Source organism: Panthera onca, chromosome D2 (genome assembly GCF_046562875.1).
Source record: "Panthera onca isolate mPanOnc1 chromosome D2, mPanOnc1 haplotype 2, whole genome shotgun sequence".
In the NCBI taxonomy this organism is placed as follows: domain Eukaryota; kingdom Metazoa; phylum Chordata; class Mammalia; order Carnivora; family Felidae; genus Panthera; species Panthera onca.
In genome coordinates this window covers 70,488,400-70,506,417 of record NC_138349.1, presented here as the reverse complement: position 1 = coordinate 70,506,417, position 18,018 = coordinate 70,488,400, and the positions used below count along the sequence as shown (strand labels likewise).

General features: G+C 42.2%; 1 long non-coding RNA gene across 3 annotated transcripts in view; it reads right to left on the bottom strand.

Annotated features, from left to right (window-relative positions):
- The window catches only part of LOC132685442 (uncharacterized), an 84,847-nt gene extending 71,029 nt beyond the window's left edge, over positions 1-13,818 (bottom strand). For all 3 annotated transcript variants that reach the window (XR_009613104.3, XR_013550453.2, XR_013550454.2), the window contains exons 1-2: positions 13,697-13,818; positions 13,417-13,543 (exon numbers count right to left, since the gene is read on the bottom strand). This is a non-coding gene — a long non-coding RNA (uncharacterized LOC132685442). The remainder of the gene's footprint in view (positions 1-13,416; positions 13,544-13,696) is intronic.
- Between the last annotated feature and the right edge of the window lie 4,200 nt (positions 13,819-18,018).

Sequence of the window (18,018 nt, the reverse complement as noted above, 5' to 3'; positions counted from 1 at the left end):
TCCTCCATTTTCAAAGCAATGGTGGGCAGAGCCTTTCTTGTGCTGCCATTTCGCCACTTCTCTGCAGCCAGAAAAGCTTCTCCACTTTTAAGGACTCATGTGATTATAGTCGGCCCACCTGGATAATCCAGAATAAATCCCATCTCAAGGCCCTTAAATTTGAGGACCTTCATCTCTCCAAAGAGCTTTTTGTGTGACTGATACTCCTACCTTCTGATCTCTCTAAGGTATGGGCAAAAGGTTGTGCAGCCACACCCTCAGTTTACCTGCAGTATTCAACAATGTCAGCTTTATGAAGAAGGCCTTTAAAAAGTTATAATTTTGCAGGTTACCTGGTTTTCTCCTCAAGGTAAGAGCAGTATGCTCTTGCAGCTTCCTACATTTTAATTAATGGTGGAAACTCTACTTAATATTTAATAATAAAAAAAACCTTTTTTAAAGAAATAGGAAAAAAAAATGAAACTATTGAGTGTGAGGTGAGCCATGATAGGTGCTAATCACAAAACTGAAAAGTTGGCTACAAGACATACAAATACATTTTTTTTTTTAAAAGATAAGACTCTGGTAGTTTACTTTTGATTCTTTTTTTTTTTTTAAAGCTAAATACAAAGATATGATTCCTGGTTGAACCATCACAAAGACGGGCATATTTGGAGGAGGGGCCAAGATGGTGGAACAGCATGGAAATTTTCTTGCGTCTCTCATCTCTGAAATGCAGCCAGACCAACACTAAACCATCCTGCACACCTAGAAAACTGATTGGAGGATTAACACAACAATCTGCACAACCTGAACCACAGAATTCAGCAGGCACCCAGCGCGGAGAGGTGAACTGGGGGAGAGAGAAGCCGCGGAGGGCAGGGAGCTGTTTTTGCTTGCAGAGAGAGGACAGAGATGCGGGGGTGGCGGGGCGGGAGGTGGGGGGGAGCTCGGGAAAAGAACCCCCCCATAAAAGCGGCTGGAAAGAAAGTGAAAAACTGGAAACAGCTACAGTCGACGCCGCAGTCCCTCAGAAGTGAGGGGTTGGAGAGAGGAGCCAACATGGCAGAGAAGTAGGGGGACCCGAAGTTCTCTCCTCTCTCAAACAAAGCAGTGTTGAGTCCAAAGGCCTTTGAACTCCAAGAATCCAGGAGGCAAAGAAATAGAGTCACTTCCAGAGACTCATTGGGACAACCTGATTGGCCATATGTAGGGCTTCAGGGAATAGACAGCAGGCCCACAGTGCAGGCGGGACATACCCACACCAAACCACGCCCCTCCATGCCTGGTGGCTGAGTATCTACTACAGTGAGATTGACGCTGAAGAACCAGACAGCCCCTCCTCCAGACCAGCGCTGTTGGATTGCCTGATTTAATTTTCCGACAATTCTTATCATATAGCTATATTCTTCCATCCTTCTTATCGCTTCCCTCCTCTAATCTTGTTATTCTGGTTGTTGGTTTGTTTGAGCAGACACATATTTAATCCATGCTGTTGATATATGTTCTACACCTCCTATTTTATTTTCCTTTCTCTCTCTCTGCGGATTAAGCCAAATAGTTTCTCTGTCTGGTCAATTTTTATTTTTTCCCCCACCCCTGTCATTTCTCTCTTTGTATGGGGTAATGTCTCTGCCATCAGCTTTGCCTCCACCCTGTTGTTTACTTGTAGCTGGTGTTTCTGGTTTTTTTGTTTTGGGGGATTTTTTTTTGTTTCTGTGTGTGTGTACATGTTTTTGTTTTCTATTTGTATTTTGTTTGTTTGTTTGTTTGTTTTCCTTTCTGGGGCTACTTCAATGAACAAATCAAAGTACACCTGGTGAAGGGTCCAAAACATCACTAAGAGTAGGGAGATAAAGTACCCAAAGTCACAACAACAGTGAGCAAGTAACATTCTTCAAAAAAAAAAAAAAAAAAAAAAAAAAAAACCTCCTGAAGGGCCAGGCCCTGTACAATGTATGACCCTCTTTAATATGGTAATGCTATGAGGTGAGGGGCACATAACAAGCTTTTAAAACACATAAGGGACAGAAACCTAGCCAAAATGACAAATCAGAAGAATTCTCCTCAAAAGAAATTCCAGGAAGAAATGACAGCTAAAGAATTGATCCAAACAGATATAAACAATATAGCTGAACAAGAATTTAGAATAATAATCATAAGATAAATCACTGGGCTTGAAAAAAAGCACAGGAGACAGCAGAGAATCTATTGCTGCAGAATTCAAGGAACTAAAAAATAGTCATGATGAATTAAAAAATGCTATAAATGAGGTACAAAATAAATTGGAGGCAGCAACAGTGAGGATTGAAGAGGCAGAGGGGAGATTAAGTGAAATAGAAGATAAAATTATGGAAAAAGATGAAACTGAAAAAAAGAGAAAAAAATTCTGGACCATGGGTGGAGAATTAGAGAACTAAGTGACTCAATGAAGCAGAACAATATCCGTATCATAGGAGTTCCAGAAGAAGAAGAGAGAAAGGGGCCAAAGGTGTACTTGAACAAATCATAGCTGAGAACTTCCCCAATCTGGGGAAGGAAACAGATTGAACTCAGGAGGCATAAAGAACTTCCTTCAGATGTAACAGGAATTTATCTTCTGCATAACATATCATAGTGAAACTGACAAAATACAAAGATAAAGAGAATTCTGAAAGCAGCTAGGGACAAACGGGCCTTAACCTACAAGGGTAGACACATAAGGGTGGTAACAGACCTAACTACTGAAACTTGGCAGGCCAGAAAGGAATGGCAGGAAATCTTCAATGTGATGAACATAAAAAATATGCAGCCGAGAATCCTTTATCCAGCAAGCCTGTCATTCAGAATTGACAGAGAGATAAAGGTTTTCCCAAACAAACAAAAACTGAAGGAATTCATTACCACTAAACCAGCCCTACAAGAGATCCTAAGGGGGATCCTGTGAGACAAAACACCAGAGACATCACTACAAGCATGAAACCTACAGATAACATAAGGACTCTAAACCCATATCTTTCAATAATAACACTGGATGTATATGGACTAAATGCTCCAATCAAGACATAGGGTATCAGAATGGATAAAAAACCAAGACCCATCTATTTACTGTCTACAAGAGACCCATTTTAGACCTGAGGATACCTTCAGATTGAAAATGAGGGGATGGAGAACTATCTATCATGCTACTGGAAGTCAAAAGAAAGCTGGAGTAGCCATACTTATATCAGACAAGCTAGATTTTAAACTAAAGGCTGTAACAAGAGATGAAGAAGGGCATTATATAATATTTACAGGGTCTATCCATCGAGAAGGGCTAACAATTATAGATGATTATGCACCGAATTAGAAAGCACCCAAATATATAAAACAATTAATCACAAACATAACCAATCTTATTGGTAAGAATACAGTAATTACAGGGGACTTTAATACTCCACTTACAACAATGAATACACCATCTAGGCAGAAAATCAATAAAGAAATAATGGCCCTGAATAACACACTGGACCAGATGGACTTGACAGATATATATAGAACTTTTCATCCTAAAGCAGCAGAATACACATTCTTCTCGAGTGCACATGGAACATTCTCCAAGACAGATCACATACTGTGTCACAAAACAGCCCTCAATAAACATAAAAGAATTGAGATCATACCATGCACATTTTCAGATCACAATGCTATGAAACTTCAAACCAACTGCAAGAAAACGTTTGGAAAACCTCCAAGTGCATGGAGGTTAAAGAACATCCTACTAAAGAATGAATGAGTCAATCAGGCAATTAAAGAAGAAATCTAGAAATATATGGAAACAAATGAAAATGAAAACACAACAATCCAAACCCTTTGGGATGCAGCAAAGGCAGTCCTAAGAGGAAAATACATTGCAATCCAGGCCTATCTCAAGAAGCAAGAAAAATCCCAAATACAAAATCTTACAGCTCACCTAAAGGAACTAGAAGCAGAACAGCAAAGAAACCCCAAGGCCAGCAGAAGAGAAATAATAAAGATCGGAGCAGAAATAAACAATACAGAATCCAAAATGACAAACAAAGAACAAAAAACAGTAGTACAAATCAATGAAACTAACAGCTGGTTTTTTGAAAAAATAAACAAAATTGATAACCCCCTAGCCAGACTTCTCAAAAAGAGAGAGGATCCAAATAGATAAAACCACGAATGAAAATGGATTTATCACAACCAATCCCTCATAAATACAGGAAATTATCAGAGAATACTATGAAAAATTATATGCCAACAAACCAGACAACCTGGAAGAAATGGACAAATTCCTAGACACCCGCACACTACCAAAACTCAAACGGGAAGAAATAGAAAATTTGAACAGACCCATAACTGGTGAAGAAACTGAATCAGTTAACAAAAATCTCTGAACAAGTAAGAGTCCTGGGCCAGATAGCTTCCCAGGGGAATTCTACCAGACATTTAAAGCAGAGATGATACCTATCCTTCCCAAGTTGTTCCAAAAAATAGAAAGGGAAGGAAAACTTCTGGACTTATTCTATGAAGCCAGCAATACCTTGATTCCCAAACCAGACAGAGACCCCACAAAAAAGAAGAACTATAGACCAATATAATATCCCTGATGAACACAGATGTAAAAATTCTCAACAAGATACTAGCAAATCGAATTCAACAAATTGGGCAACCTGGAAGAAATGGACAAATTCCTAAACACCCACACTCTTCCAAAACTCAAGCAGGAGGAAATAGAAAGCTTGAACAGACCCAAAACCAGCGAAGAAATTGAATTGGTTATCAAAAATCTCCCAACAAATAAGAGTCCAGGACCAGATGGCTTCCCAGGGGAGTTCTACCAGACGTTTAAAGCAGAGATAATACCTATCCTTCTCAAGCTATTCCAATAAATAGAAAGGGAAGGAAAACTTCCAGACTCATTCTATGAAGCCAGTATTACTTTGATTCCTAAACCAGACAGAGACCAAGTAAAAAAAGAGAACTACAGGCCAATATCCCTGATGAATATGGATGCAAAAATTCTCAATAAGATAGTAGCAAATCGAATTCAACAGCATATAAAAAGAATTATTCACCACGATCAAGTGGGATTCATTCCTGGACTGCAGGGCTGGTTCAATGTTTGCAAATTAATCAATGTGATTCATCGCATTAATAAAAGAAAGGATAAGAACCATATGATCCTATCAATAGATACAGAAAAAGCATTTGACAAAATACAGCATCCTTTCTTAATAAAAACCCTCAAGAATGTCGGGATAGAAGGAACATACTTAAACATCTTAAAAGCCATATATGGAAAGCCCACAGCTGATAGCATCCTCAATGGAGAAAAACTGAGAGCTTTCCCCCTGAGATCAGGAACACGACAGGGATGTCCACTCTCACCATTGTCGTCTAACATAGTGTTGGAAGTCCTAGCATCAACAATCAGACAACAAAACGAAATAAAAGGCATCAAAATAGGCAAAGAACAAGTCAAACTTTCACTTTTCACAGACGACATGATACTCTACATGGAAAACCTGAAAGACTCCACCAACAGTCTGCTAGAACTGATACATGAATTAAGCAAAGTTGCAGGGTACAAAAATCAATGTACATAAATCAGTTGCATTTTTATACACCAGTAATGAAGCAACAGAAAGAGAAATAATGATGCTGATCCCATTTACAATTGTAACAAGGACCAAAAAATACCTAGGAATAAACCTAACCAAGGATGCAAAAGATCTATATGCTGAAAACTATAGGAAGCTTATGAAGGAAATTGAAGAAGACACAAAGAAATGGAAAAACATCCCATGCTCATGGATTGGAAGAATAAATATTGTTAAAATGTCAATACTACTCAAAGCAATCTACACATTCAATGCAATCCCAATCAAAATTGCACTAGCATTGTTCTCAAAGCTAGAAAAAGGAATCCTAAAATTTGTATGGAATCACAGAAGACCCCAAATAACCAAAGCAATATTGAAGAAGAAAACCATAGCGGGAGGCATCACAATCCCAGACTTTAGCCTCTACTACAAAGCTGTCATCATCAAGACAGTATGGTATTGGCACAAAAACAGACACATAGACCAATGGAATAGAATAGAGAATCCAGAGTCAGACCCACAAAAGACGGCCAACTCATCTTTAACAAAGCAGGAAAGAGTATCCAATGGAAAAGACAGTCTCTTTAACAAATGGTGCTGGGAGAACTGGACAGCAACGTGCAGAAGAATGAAACTAGACCACTTTCTTACACCATACACAAAAATAAATTCAAAATGGATAAAGGACCTGAATGTGAGACAGGAAACCATCAAAACCCTAGAGGAGAAAGCAGGCAACAACCTCTTTGACCTCAGCTGCAGCAATTTCTTACTGGACACATCTCCAAAGGCAAGGGAATTAAAAGCAAAAATGAACTACTGGAACCTCGTCAAGAAAAAAAGCTTCTGTACTGCAAAGGAAACAATCAAAAAACCTAAAGGTAACTGATGGAATGGGAAACAATATTTGCAAATGACATATCAGAGGAAGGATTAGTATCCAAAATCTATAAAGAACTTAACAAACTCAACATCTGAAAAACAAATAATCCAGTGACAAAATGGGCAAAAGACATGAATAGACACTTTTCCAAAGAAGACATCCAGATGGCCAACAGACACATGAAAAGATGCTCAACGTCACTCCTCATCAGGGAAATACAAATCAAAACCACACTGAGATAGCACCTCACACCGGTCAGAGTGGCTAAAATGAACAAATCAGGAAACTGTAGATGCTGGCAAGGATGTGGAGAAATGGGAACCCTCTGGCACTCTTTGTGGGAATGCAAACTGGTGCAGCTGCTCTGGAAAACAGTGCAGAGGCTCCTCAAAAAATTAAAAATAGAACTACCCTACAACTCAGCAATTGCACTACTAGGTATTTATCCAAGGGATACATGTGTGCTGTTTCGAAGGGGCACATGCACCCCAATGTTTATAGCAGCACTTTCAGCAATAGCCAAATTATGAAAAGAGCCTAAATGTCCATCAACTGGTGAGTGGATAAAGATGTGGTTTATATATACGATGGAATACTACTTGGCAATGAGAAAGAATGAAATCATGCCATTTGCAGCAATGGGAATAGAACTGGAAGGTATTATGCTGAATGAAGTAAGTCAGTCAGAGAAAGACAGATATCCTATGTTTTCATTCATTTGTGGATCTTGAGAAACTTAACAGAAGACCACGGAGGAAGGGAAGGGGAAAAAAATAGTTACAAACAGAGAGGGAGGGAGGCACACCACAAGAGACTCTTAAATACAGAGAACAAACTGAGGGTGAATGGGGGGCGGGGAGAGAGAAAATGGGTGATGGGCATTGAGGAGGGCACTTGTTGGGATGAGCACTGGGTGTTGTATGGAAGCCAATTTGACAATAAATTCTATTTTTAAAATAAATAAAAATAAAATAATAAATAAGTTTTGTTTTTAGAAAAATTAACAAAAACAAACAAAAACAAAAAAAATTTTTTAGGAAAAAAAAAAAAGACTGGCATATTCGATTCCATCTGGTAAACAAGATAAATGGTCCCTGGAGGGGCCTTAGCGCCACTTACCCTCATTTACCAGAATTAGTACAATACAAGCATGGATGAACATACAACACATCCTTCTTCCTGCCCCGTTATGGACACCACCTGCACCCCAAGGGTGGGGACAAGGTGACTCCAGCATTTACAACAAAGGACAATACATGTTGACGGCTAGCAAAATCTATCCTAAAGTCTAGGAACCAGAGACGATACCTTCCCTCAATCCTATTTTTTGTCCCTAAAAGGAGACAAAGCATCACATCCTAATCCATTACCAAAAGGGGCAGGTATTCGTTTCTGTCACAGAAATAGAGTTCGAAGGAACCCCAAATGTACTTCCTTGCCCCAAGCAAAGTCAACATAAATTGGTTTGTGGACTACCTAGCAAGACTGGAAGATGTGTTTTCTATACATATAAAAATAGCAAATTTGTTCCTCCTTTGGGCTGCGTCTCTGTGCAAAAAGAACTGTTTGTTTTTATGGCATCCTTTTTCTGCTATTTTTCCACATTTTTAATGGAAATAACTAAAATGTATGTAAACTGTAATCAGTTATTACACGACCTCAAGTCATTGCTACGTGGCGGGGACTTTTTTTTCTTTTAAAACTTCCAAGACCCTGTTGGGTCAAGGCAAGGAACAAAGAAACAACATCAAAAATTAAAGAGGGAGTTTAATCTCTGCCAAGCATACTCCTACAAGTCACAATCAGGGGCCCCAGCTGGCCTGAAACCAGTAAGTGGTTCTCGCTTATTGCTATGGAAATTTCTTATTTCCTCAGCATTTCTGCTCCTGGGGAAGCCATCTAGCATGGGGCTCTCAGAAGTCTCAGGGGGCACAGGGTCTTGTGCAGCATGTGTTTACAAAATTGAGGCCAGCCAAGGACGAGGGTGTTTGAGGTCACCTGGGTCTGTGCACAGCATAACTTGAAGGATGTGTCTTCGGTCCCATGGTCGTGCCTGGTTAAGTCTGGCCTTGCGTGGAGTCTCAGGGGAGGAAAAATTTTCAAAGGAGGAAGAAGATACAAAACAAGAACACCCCCTCCCTGTGCCCCCATGATAGGCTTGCCAGCTAGTGCCCAGAGTGTGTTGGTTGAGCTGTTCAACTCCCTACAATAAATGTGTGGTCCAATGCTGTGAAAAGGACATAGCCCATGCAGATGAGGAAAAGTGGGATGCCAACACTGCCTGCTCCATGCCAGGCACGGCGCCCATGTCTAGATGTGTATGAACTCTAAATCCAACACTATCTAATAAAACTCACACTGTATCCCTATTGGACCAATGCAGAAACCAGCTCCCAGAGGGGAAGTCACTTGTACAGGTAATACAGCTAGTAAGCGGCGAAACAAAGATTCGGCCCCATGAAAGCCCTCCCAACTGCCTCTCTCCTGAAGAAGTACATTTCCACTCTCACCTCCCCGAAGCAGCTCTATCCCACCAGGAGAAAAGCTGCATATAATCCTGTATCGGCCTCCCTGGGCCCGTCAGATTGTGCCTGGGGTATTCTTTGGGGTCTCCAATGACGCGGTCTTCGTCTGTCCTATTTGAGGCACTCTGTCAAAGCTAGTGTTTCTTCAGAAAATGTCAAATGCTAGCTTTGTCCCGACACTCAGTTAGGAAATGAAGTTGAAACGCTTGGCCCCAAGATCGCTCTGCTTCTAGCGAGAGAGCCCCTCCTGAGACCCAAGGCTCCCGAGTTCTCCAATGCAGCTCTTTCAGCATATAGGCAGGCTCTCCTGAGGGAGCCTCCCACAGCCAGAAGCCTCAAGCTTCGGGCAGCCTTCTGCAGGATGTCAGATGTCAATACCAGATTGAGTATGAAAAAACTTTCCCTTCGAACCAGAGCTGTTGCGTGAAGTCTCAGCTTGGAAGGTCTTTGCCATAGTAGAGCTGCCGAAGAGCCTTGAAGACAGCCAACACCTGCTAAACCAGAATTCTGCATTCCTTCCTTGGTAGAAGGCAATGGGTGCCTTAGGCACCCACCTCCACAGCAAGGACTAAAAATCAGGTGGCGACTTGAGGAATGCCCCTCCCAGCTTCGCCTACCTGAATCCTATCCTTTCTTCAAGACCTAGGTCAAGGTTTGCCCCTTCCTGACGTCTTTCTTGACTAGCTAGACCTTTTCAGGGATTCCTCCAACCTCCAGCTACATGGCTTGGGGCAAAGCCTCACTTTTGTTTCCTCGTGTCTAGACTGTCAATACCAATGGTACCCCCCAAATCAGCCTTTTGGGAGGGCTAAAGGACATAATTCATGGAAGTGACCTGCACAGAGCAGTGTTTGATTCGCCTCCCTTGCACGTATCATTGTTTGCTATTGTATATTCATTTGTGTGGTTGTTTGACTAATACTGTCTTTTCCATTAAAAGACGTGCGTGGTGAAGCCAGAACCTCTGCTTTCCTCATCTCTGTACGTAACGAGTCCCAGCACACTATCTAGCCCGTCACAGATAATTGGTAAATATTTGGTGAAGATGTGAATGTATGAGTGAATAGAAGGCACTTCATAAATGTTTGCTGGATTATAAGAGCACGGTGCCCCTGGAAATGTTGCTAATGTTATTTCTTGACTTAGGTGATGGTTGTATCCATAAGGCAATACCCGTGTTTCAAAATGTAAGTTTTATTATTATTCAGATGGGCAAGTCCAGAAGATCAGGAGATACCTTCTATTGAAAAGATAGTTTGTTATGGTCCCCAAGAGGAAGGGACTGGCCATGGGGAAGGGGAGCACACGGTTGACCTTTGAGCACACTGTGCACAGGGCTTTCTGTGATGGAAATCAACCCAGTGAACTTTACCAGATAAGGGAGGAGAGCACCTACAAAGTTTCCAGGAAACATGACTCCTGACCTGAGTTTTGAAGGATGCATAGGAGTTCTTCGGGCACGGGGCTCGTTAGGGTGAAAGTGATCCATGCAGAGAAAAAACATGCACAGAGTGGAAATGCAGGGCAGGCATATGCCTGGAAGACCCCAGTGTGTCTACGAGATATAAGAGATGGTCCTAGGGAGGTGGAAGGGGCCAGGCCGTTCTCTAACAGACTCTAGAAGAGTCTAGAATTCATTTCCAGTGGTCAAATTCCATTATTTAGTATACTCTGGCCATGTGAAATAGCCAAATTCCAAACACAAACACATGAGATTACTTCCCATCACTCGTCCTTTCAGGTGCCAGCGGTCAAATCTTAAAACCAAAAGGCTTGCCTTTGGCTTTGATGGAAACACCCGAAGCGCTGTCTCTGTAGGACCAGACGTTCGTCACACCCAAGAGAGACACTGCTCACCAAGAAGCAGGATTCTGCTGGGGACAAAAGGAGGCAGGGGGTGAAGGCTGCCCTGACCCCTTCCCACCGCACATCAACCCTGGCATAATCGCACCAACTCACCATCTGGCAGGGCCACTCCAACAGCTGCAGGCTGTTAGTCCTGATGACATCTCTGTCCTCCTGGTTCTCATCAGTGTGACTGGCAAAGGGGAAGATGGGCACGTTTCTGTGCTCAGCGCGGCGCTCTGGCTCTTGCTGCCTCTTCCTTCGGCTCTGACTTTAGCCTCCACCTGCCTCCCAGAGTTCTGCCCTCAAAGGAGACAGAACCCCAGAACAGATTCTCATCCCTGGCCTCCTACCAGCGCCCAAGGACCTTCTGATTCAGAGGGACTCGGTAAGCAGAGCCCCTCTGGGTCCTTAAAGCACCACCGTGATTTGAAGCACAGCCAGAACTAAGATCTACGTTTCCCTCAGTCTCTGTATCATCCTCCAGCCGTCCTGCCAGTGTGGGTCTTTGACAGGACAAATGGGAAAGAAGTTGGCCGTTTCCGGCTCCCTCCAGCCAAATACAGTTCCTCACATATCTGAGGATAACACACACTGCACTTTTTCAAAGAGCTTTCGTATACTTGTCTCATTTCACCTTGTGCATCAAAACCCCACCCTGTGGGTAAAGCCACCGGTGCTACAAGTCAGGGGCCAGTTAAAGGCGGAATTAGAACTGGGCATCTGGTGTCCCCGGCTCCTGGCCTGGTACATTTCATAGACCACCACATAGCCATGTGTCGACTCTTGGTACGGCCGTGCTTTGAATTAATGACTATCTCTTTGTGCGGAAGGCAATCCAATGGCTAATCCATAGCTTATGTGGAACTGCCCGTAAGTGGCATCGACCAGAGTCTCATCAACCACAGAGACTTCTCCATGTCTGCGGGAAAAGTCAGGGTTAAATGCCTTCACACCAGCTAGGAAAAGGAATTCACTGAGGGCTGAATCTCCCTCACTCTGAGGGAAAACATCAGCCACTGGGCCTGGGGAGAAACCGATGTGCACCGGATGGAATCGGGAGCAATTTTCACTGAGGGATCAGAAGCCCACAGAAGCTAAGGCAAGCAAAGGGTTCACTGTTTAAGATACAGAGAAACCTGGGGGCACCTGGGTGGCTCAATCGGTTAAGCTCTGACTTTGGCTCAGGTCATGATCTTGTGGTCCAGTCCGTGAGTTCGAGTCCCACATCGGGCTCTGGGCTGACAGCTCAGAGCCTGGAGCCTGCTCCGGATTCTGTGTCTCCCTCTCTCTCTGCCCCTCCCCCACTCGGTCTTGCGCACTCTCCCTATCTCAAAGGTAAATAAATATTAATTTTTTTTTTTTTTTTAAGATACAGAGAAACTTAAGAGAACCCAGCTTGACCAAAGAAGTACAGCTGGGCCTCAAGGAAAACAGAAGAATGAACAGCAACATCTCTCTCTCTCTCTCTCTCTTCTCCTCCTCCTTCTCCTCCTCATCCCCCTCCTCCCCCCACCCTGTCATCTTTCATCTCAGCCTCTCTCTGTATGCCTGGTCACTTACCTTCTCTATATACTGGTTTCTCTGGTTGCTCAGGGCTCCTACTCCTTTATCCTTTCATCCTGTCTTTTGCTTTGTCTGACCTGCCTCAGCATGAAGCTTTGGCTCTATCTGTACTTGACCCCTACAGCTACCAAATAAATCCTGTAGTTGGGCATGTCCCAACTCAAGAGCTGGGAGAAAGTATCCAGGGATTCCGCTAGGCTGGCAAGGCCCATCCCCAATCCACTCATCTGATTCCCGGGGCACTGAGTCCCATGGGATGCCACCAAGACCCCCCCCCCTTCAGGAGAGACCGATTTCTTAGGACTGAGCCTAGACAAGCACGCCCACGGGTCTATCTCAGAAAGGCAAGGCCTCATTTCTAGAGGCCACCAAGCTAAAGTCTGCCAAGCAGTGTTGGAACATGGGTCATAACAATAGCTAGTAATACGTTAAAGACCAGAACACAGAGTCTATTAGATGACATCCTCACTAAGGAAGTGGTTGTCTAGAACAGTGATTATGTAATCGCTTTAATAAATGAAATTCTGGGAGTAGAGCAAAATGCCACAAAACTTACTAGGGAAAAAAAAAAAAAAGCCCCACCAGATTCAATGAGAAGACAGGCCTGCTTTCGGTGAAACTCTAAAACTTGGATAAGCACGAAACATCCTGAACCGGGACTCAGGCGACCCGAGTTTTCATTCAGGCTGTGTTATCAACCTTCCATCTGGCAGTCCCTCCTTCTCTGTCTTGCTAACTCCTAACTGATTTTATTTTCAAGACTCAACCCCAGAAAGTCCCTGCTCTGTGCTCCCATGGGGCCCTCCACATAACCCCATGACGGAAACTTCACATTGTCCTGAGATGATTGGCTCACCATCTGTCTCTCTCACTAGAAGTAAGTTCCTTTAGCACACAACTGCTATTTTTATCCCCGGTTATATCCCAGTGTTTTCCTGACATACAGCAGGCACTCAATAAATGTTTTGCAACTGAACTGATTTTACAACATGCTTATCTGTGCTGCAAACAAAGGCACGCATACTGCTACCTGGATGAAACCGTTGAGACCTCTTGGGACAGGCGGAGGGTCACCGCTGGATGGACATCGCAGAGGTGGTGAGACGGCCGGTATTCTAGAGCACAGCCAGCCCTTCCTGGGACATGGAGGTCTCCGCCTGTAATATTAGGAAGAAATCGCATATTCCTAAGCTCGAAATCAATGTAGTTCTTTCCAAGGCACATTTTATTACAAAAGGAAAGCCTGCATGTAAAAACAAATAGCAGAGTAATGTCAGAAAAATGACAGATAGGAAGCCCCAAGCTCTCACCCCTTCCACAGAAACATTAAAAAACAAGCAGAAACTGTCAGAACACATTTTATAAGAACTCTGGAAAACAGTCAAAAGTTTACAGCAACCAAGTGAAAGCTGGATCAAGAAAAAGGCACTTCAAAATTCCACAAATCTTTTCTGGCTATTTTGGAGGCCCTTCCCCCATCCCTTCCCCCTTGACTGTAGTCTTAAAGTGGCAACAGCCTTAAAGTGGCCCCAGTCTTAAAGCAGCAACGGTCTTAGTGACAACAGGCTTAAAGATGCAGCAGCCTGATTTCCCAGTGTGGGACAATTTTTCTGGTTTTGGGAGGGAGAAGAACACACTTTATTTGCAAATTCTTGTGTAGGTCACATATATGTGAGCCCCATGTGTCTTCTTTTTTAAAAATTTTTTTAATGTTTATTTATTTCTGAGACAGAGAGAGACAGAGCATGAGTGGGGGAGGGAGAGAGAGACACACACACACAGAATCAGAAGCAGGCTCCGAGCTGTCAGCACAGAGCCTGATGTGGGGCTCAAACCCACGAACCATGAGATCATGAACTGAGCTGAAGTCAGACACTCAACTGCTCAACCGACTGAGCCACCCAGGTGCCCCACTTTTTTTTTTTTTAATTTTTTTTAATGTTTATTTATTTCTGAGACAGAGAGAGACAGAGCACGAGTGGGGGGCCACATGTCTCTTCTAACCTGTCTGAAGATTACCTGAAGGGCTGATACAAAGTGCTTCTCTCTGCTTGCCTAACTCAGAAATCAGACCAAAAGAGCTCAACAACATGACAAGCTGAATTAACAACCTTCAGATGCCTGGAAAAAAAGATTATAGTCCAACATACAATAGACAACATAAGGCAAAGCTGTAGAGAGTTCTTCTAGGAAATTAGGACATTTAAAGCAACCAGGCATCTATACAGGCACATGGATTCCTAAAGCAAGATGCAATCTCAGAACAACCTGAGAAGATTCTAAGCTTTCACCTTGAACTGATCTTTAGGCACGGTGCAGGCCTGACTAAAAGAGGAGAACCCAGGCACAGAACCAATTTGCAGAGTCAGAGAGCTCCTGGCTTTTAAAGAATTCTCTGTCAAACCATCAGCTGAATGCAAGCTAAGAAACAGAGACTTTGGTCACCACATGAACGCGAAACAGTCTTTGAAATAATACTTTGAGAATGTCACTAATCAAATAGACTACTACAGCCTTCAACAACTGAAAAAGCCAGCAAATCCTTGGGAAGGGGAAGAATTTGGTTTCCAAAATCACCACGTAATAACAGCCAAGTGTACAATTTTCAGTGAAAAATCATAAGGGCATGCAAAGAAACATGAAAGTATGGCTCAGCCAAGGTAATAAAATTAATTGAAACAGTCACTGAGGAAGGCCAGAAAACAGATTTACTAGACAAGCATTTTTTTAATGGTCTGAAAGATCAAACCACCAAAGGAAAACATGGGCAAAGAATGAAAGAACATCAGGAATACAGTGTATTAGCAGAATGACAACATCAATAAGGATATATAAATTATTATTTTAATGTTTATTTTTGAGAGAGAGAGAGAGAGAGACAGAGTGTGAGCAGGCGAGGGGCAGAGAGAGGGAGACAGAATCTGAAGCAGGCTCCAGGCTCTGAGCGGTCAGCACAGAGCCTGACGCGGGGCTCAAACTCACAGACTGTGAGATATGCCCTGAGCCGAAGTCGGACGCTTAACCGACTGAGCCCCCCAGGCGCCCCAGGAGATATAAAGTATTTTTAAAAACTGAATTTTTAGAGCTGAAAAGGACATTAAACTGAAATGGAAAATTAAATAGAGGGCTCAAAAGCAGATCTGAGCAGACAGAAGAAAGAATCAGCAAAGTTGGAAATAGGATAATTGAAATTATCGAGTCTGAGAAGCAGAAAGAAAAAAGAATGAAGAAAAGTGAATAAAGCCTAAAAAAACCTTAGGCCTTACACTATCAAGTAGAGCAACATACACGTTATGGGAGTCCCAGGGGGTGAAGAGAGAGAAAGAAATAACAATATTTGAAGAAACAGTTGTTGAAAACTTCCCAAATCCAAGAAAGTCAAACGTTAGTAGGATAAACACCAAAGAGAATATTAAAAGAAAAGAGAGAAGTGACTCTCTCTCAATTTAGCCCATAATCACACTAGAGAGTAATTCAAAGCCATTAGAAAAAATAAAAAGCATCGATAAAGGTAACTACAGAGATAAATATGAGAGACCAATAAATATAAAATCCAGTATTATTGTACTTTTGGTATGGTTTTTAAATTCTCTTTTTCCTACATGCTTTAATAAGCAAATCTATTAAACAATAGTTATCATTCTATGTTAATGGGCATAACAAATGCAAAAGGATGTAATTTGTGACTTTCACGATATAAAAGGGAAAGACAGGTGCACAGGAGCAGGGTATTTGTACGTTATTGAAAATAAGTTGGCAGTATTAAAATTAGGTTGTTAAAAGTTTAAGCTATTAATAATAATCCCCATTAATCCAGCGATATCCCGATAACAGAGCCAGATAAAGATATCACAAGAGAAAACTACAGACCAACAAGCTTTATAAATAGTATGCAAAATCCTCAAAATACTAGCAAACCAAATTTAGCAGCATATTTTTTTAATGTTTATTTATTTATTTTGAGAGAGAGAGAGAGAGAGAGAGAGAGAGAGAGAAAGTGAGCAGGGAAGGGCCAGAGAGAGAGAGCGAAAGAGAGAGAGGGAATCCCAAGCAGGCTCCATGCAGTCAGTGCAGAGCCCAACACAGGGCTCGAACTCACATTCAAAAATGGGCGAAACCCTTGAACAGACATTTCTCCAAAGAACATATACAAATGGACGATAAATACCTAAAAGATATTCAACATCATATCCATTAGGAAACTGCAAGTCAAAACCACATTACAACGTCTATTATTAAATTTTACAAATACAATTAGTGTTGACAAAGCTGTGGAGAAAGCGGAACCCTCTTGCACTTCTGATGGGAATGTAACATGATGCAGCTGCTGTGGGACACAGGTTGGCAGTTCTTCAAACAGTTAAACATAGGCTTGCCATGTGGCCCGGCAATTCAGCTCATAGGTATGTACTCAAAGAATCAAAAGCAAGTGTTCCAACAGATGCTTCTCCTCCAATATTCACAACAGCAATATTTACGACAGCCACAAGTTGGAAACAACCTAAGTGTCCATCAACAGATAAATGGACAGACAAAATGTCATATACACATGCAATGGAATATTATTCAGCCTTAATAAAAAAAGAAAAGAAGAAAGTTCTCAGCCATGCTACAACATGGTTGTACCTTGAAGACATTTTGCTGAGTGAATGAAATCAGACATGAGAGGACAAATACTAAATGATTCCACTTATAGGAGGTAACTAGAGAGGTCAAATTCATAGATAAAAGTATAAAAGTGATCACCAGGGGCTCCCGGGAGGGAGTAAAAAGGAGTCATCGCCTGATGGGTATAGAATGTGAACTGGGGATGTTGAAAAGGTTTTGGGAGGAGATAGTGATGATAGTTATACAACCCAGTGAATGTACTCAATGTCCCTTATTTACACACCTAAAAATGGTTAAGATGGTAAATTTTATGTTATGCGTATTTTATCACAATATTTAAAAATTAAAATAGTATTAAAGGATCACCCCAGGTGGAAAAGTGGAGGTTGGTGCTTCTTCTCAGGACTATACAGGGCACAAAAAAGGCATCTGTGAGAGCAGGATGCTGACTCAGTCCGCAATCAGGGAGCTCTGTGCTTACGTTGCACCCCACGTTTTGGCTGTTGTGAATAATGTTGCCATGAACATTGGTATACAAATATTTGAGGCCTGTCTTCAGTTCTCTTGGATGTATACCTTCCACCGTTGAAGTCAAGTAGGGTGTGTGTTAGGATCTTTCAGGTTATAGCACTCACCAAAACTAACTTAAGACACGTCCGTTAATGCCTCAACTATACCCTTACTAAGGGACAATCATTGGCCTACATTAGCTGCCTTCTTCTGGTCCAATTACTGTAACCAGGGAGACAGGATCACATAGCAGAGAGCTACAAAGAGCCCCCCATGGCTATCGTGTGTACTTGAGGGCAAAACAGACAAACCAAGAGGTTTCCACAGTGGTGGGTGGGAGGCACCAGAATATAATTAATAACACAATGTACTAAAGGTTGGTGGGAGCACAGAGCTACAGGACTGTATCAGAGGGACTCTAGAATCTACATAGTAGGGACAGAAAGGAAGACACCATATTGAAACAGCAGCTACATACAAGGTTGAACTATATTTTTGTTTGTTTTTTATTTTC